Source organism: Aplysia californica, unplaced genomic scaffold, assembly GCF_000002075.1.
Source record: "Aplysia californica isolate F4 #8 unplaced genomic scaffold, AplCal3.0 scaffold00200, whole genome shotgun sequence".
NCBI classification, from domain to species: Eukaryota; Metazoa; Mollusca; class Gastropoda; order Aplysiida; family Aplysiidae; genus Aplysia; species Aplysia californica.
In genome coordinates, this window is record NW_004797470.1 from 226,530 (window position 1) to 230,556 (window position 4,027).

The following is a 4,027-nucleotide window of genomic DNA, read 5'->3' on the forward strand; positions in this document are numbered from 1 at the left end:
TCATGAATAGAAATTGAGATATTTGCGATTGAAGGAGTTTGGGGGTCGCTTGGTGTCAGAGGTAAAAATTAGCGAACAAGCGACAGGCAAAGGTTGGTGACTTCCACAGCTTTACAGTCTTTAGAAAGTGAAAATTTACATTTTACTTGCTTCTGATCTTTAAAGTAAAAATCCACACAGAAATAAATGCTTTTTTTTCTTTTAAATCATTGTATGCATTGGGCTAGTTCTTGTAACTCACTGTATCACTCAGTTTATAAGAGTCATAACAAAGATCATTCCAACAATTGCATTGTATCTATAATCAAACTATGTGTTGACTGCTTGAAATTGGATCATTTATCTTTACTTTGCTTGGTGTTTATTTCATACAACTAATAGGGTTGACATTTTAGGGACGTTTGTAATGGTGGAAACTTGGATGAAAAATGTTGCTGCGTACAAAGAAGGTAAGAGTTAATAGACATAAAAGGTATTTCGGAATAAAAGAAAAAGAAAAATTCAATAGATATCACCCAACAAGTGGAAAGATTTCATTATTTTGACGAGTATCTGATTTCACCACAATGCGACACGATAATACGGCTCACTTAAGTTTTATGACGTGCGAAATGGTCAAGTTCTCAAACTGAGAATGCTTATTTTTACAGTGACATACTAGTAATGTCGAAATTTGTTGAGTAGCTTCTGTGGTGTAGCAGTTATGCGCAAGCAGCATACCCGATTCAATCCCCGTGTGAGAAGATTTTTTGTCGGTCTTTCTGCAGTGGCGTTGTGTCCACCTCAGACCAGATTGGCCCTGATAGACAGGGTCGAACCCTGCCTCCTGCACTTCTTAAACTATGTCAATGCGGGCGTTAAAATATTCTAACAGTGTGACGGCATTAAAAGGGATCCCCTCCACCTCCCACCTTCCCCGCCCCCAGCATCCTCCCCCCCCCCCCCCCCACTGTGTGCCCTTGACACAACTCTGTCCTTTCGACGACCAACAAAAATTGTGTCAGAGAAACATGTAATTGACTCAAATTGGCTTCTGCGTTACGTATTAATGAATACCAATATCTTCAAGGTTTTCAGAGAAAAAAAGGGCCAATTTATTTTCATCTGATTCTTTATGTCTTTCAGTCCCTGGAAATCGTTTCCTAGAAATTGAACTTGCTAAACGAAAGATTAAAAGCCAAAGGTGTGAAAGAGAGGGTATTATATCAAGGACGGTGCAAGTTGTAATACTATACACTTTCATGTACACAATATATCTATAATTTAGGAAGCAGGCTGCTTCGACCCTGCCTCACAGGCCTAATTAGGCCAAGAGGTATACACCGTCACAGTAAACAGTGCCAGTTATTTGACATTTATTATATAAGACTCTGACAAACGTTTTAATGGTACCTTTATTGGTCATTGGTCCTTTCGCTCGCAGCTTTTGCTTTCTCACGTCCCGAATGGTGTCACAGGTCAGGAAGAGTACTGTTCTATTCTTAGATAAACCTGAAGGAGACTTTTGGTGGAAAGTGAGGATACAAAAAAGAACCAATAATGGGGCTATGTCAAGCGTGTTGTCGATAAGGCAATAGTTCACCTATGGGTAAACTTAACATAAAAGGTAATGAATAAAGTACACGATTCGAGGTCCTAATTGGTCGCTTTTAAGCACAAAGGGCTATCCCGAAAAATGCTGATTTGAGAAAATCGAAGATAAAGTTTTCGCCCCTTGTTCGGTTTCTTTAAAAGACAAGGAACGTTTTCTCTTTAACCAAACAAATATATACACACCAACGAAACCAAGCTTTTCCTGTAGGAAGGGAAATGCTCACTTTTGGTATAGGTCAAGATTTCTGGAAACCCCCGAAATCTGGGTTAGCCCGATTGTCCTTAAAAGCGACCAATTCTAAGAGCTACAAATATTTCCTTGTGTATTATGTCTCTATTGCTTTACTTTATTGTTCACTATCCCAACCCCTCAAACCCCAACCTTGTTTTATTCTTTCGCATCATATTACAAAGACATATTTATTTGTTTCTTGGTATTGTTTTTTTTATTTTTTACATGAACTATATAATTCCGTCACTCAGTAAGTGTCTTGTGATCTTCTGCTACAATCTCCTCATTTCTAGAATTTTGTAATACGCTTGTACCTCGGGTGTAGGAAGGGAAGAGCAGTCTTCATTTTTAATTTCCAATTCCTCGAAAACTTGAATCCAGCACTCAGGGCCACTGACATGAACAATATTGGGAAAGGTGTCAAGGCTATTCCAGCTAATGACCGTGTGCTTTATAGACCGCATCTCACAGAAATGACGTGCGAGTGCTTGCTCCAGACTTCACTGGCGCTTGCTTTGGCAGCTTTTGTTTTCTCACGCTTAAGGCGAGGGTTACATAGTTAGCCAAGTTTTGTGAACGGACGCAGTGCGTTCAGGAATGGGGGGAAAATTGTACAATTAGCGACCAGCAAGCAAACACAGATATTGAAACTGAGGCCAAGACAAACGTGGCGTCGATAGGAGCAAACGTAGACCATTATTTCGGTCACGAAGGACATACCATTGTATCTGGCAAGGGGAAAGCTTTTAGATGATTTATGATCCAACTGTTGTATTGAACTATATGAATGCCACTGTGTCAAAACTGTTGGATCCAACTGTTGCATCCAGCTGTTTGTATCAAGAAACCGTGCGTCACTCAGTCTGATTTCAAGCAAATTATTATTTATATGCCCAGCGTTTGTCAACAGGGGGTTAAATAGTTTCAGTGAGTGAGTGGCTGGTGTTCTGGTGTGGTTTGCTCCTTCTTTCATATCCAACATCTATCGTCCTTATCTCCCCTCCTCCTTTTTATGTTTGTTATTCTCTCTTGTAACACTTCTAATCTTCTGGCGCTCATATGACCTTATGCAGTTGCGAGCGCCGTAAAATCTCTACTGAAACAAAACAAAATAGTTTCACTTGTTAGTTTTGTATTAAATGAGAGAAGTACTCAGGGCAAGTACTCCTGCTCTTACACCTTCCTTTCTTTACCTTCCTCTTTTTGCGATACTGTTATCATATTTTTGTTTTGCCGATGTATATTGTCTTGAAGGAAATAATCTTGCTTTCTTAAATTTTGCTTAAAGCTCAGGTGCTGTCTGTAACCTTTGTTCTACATCGAACAACTTACCAAAAAAGTACGTAATCCAATACGGCGTTGTGAATGGTCGTTTTTAAGCAGCCATTCAGAATTGTGAAATTAATTCGGTCGACAAAATGATAACAGACAGGCTACAAGTGCAGGAACGCCATGACATTATCTGTAACGACTAACGACAGGGCGTTTTGACATATCGATGTCAGCATTGTATGAAATGAACCATCACTTTTTCCTCACTTTATCAAATAACAAAAATAATAATGATGTACTTTTTGAAAGGTCATAAGGAAAAATTAAATAGATGTAACCATCAAGATTATAGGAAGATTTTTGTCATAGATGACGTTTTGTATTAAGTTACAATTTCACGACACAATGTACTTAGTCAAATACAATATGATAATATGTTATCATAAATAATGTTTTGGGGGAAACGTAATATCATTATATAGTATTATTAAGAGGTTTAGGACATAAATTGTGATAACTTGGAAATATCACTGACAAAGTTATTATCTTCATTTCTTCTGTCCTGGGCAATTCTTTCTGTCCAGACTAGATATTACAGTTATAACAGAAGATTTATTCTGTCTACGTTGGGGGGTGACAGCAGAGAAGCACGAAATAAAAGCACCTTTATTTTACCCGCTTGAATGGTACCTTTCAGGTACATGTACGCTCCTCTTTCACTTTATACAATGAGTCCTACAACGTTCATTCCCACCCACAACCTTTCCAATAAAATTGAACAAAACAAAAACCCTAGAAAACAAAACACAAAGACAAGTGATCAAGAACGACAGAAAATAAAGTCAAAATCATTACGCATCAAATGTTTTTGTACATAAACATAAATATAGTCATAAACATTATATACAAATTATACATACATACATATAT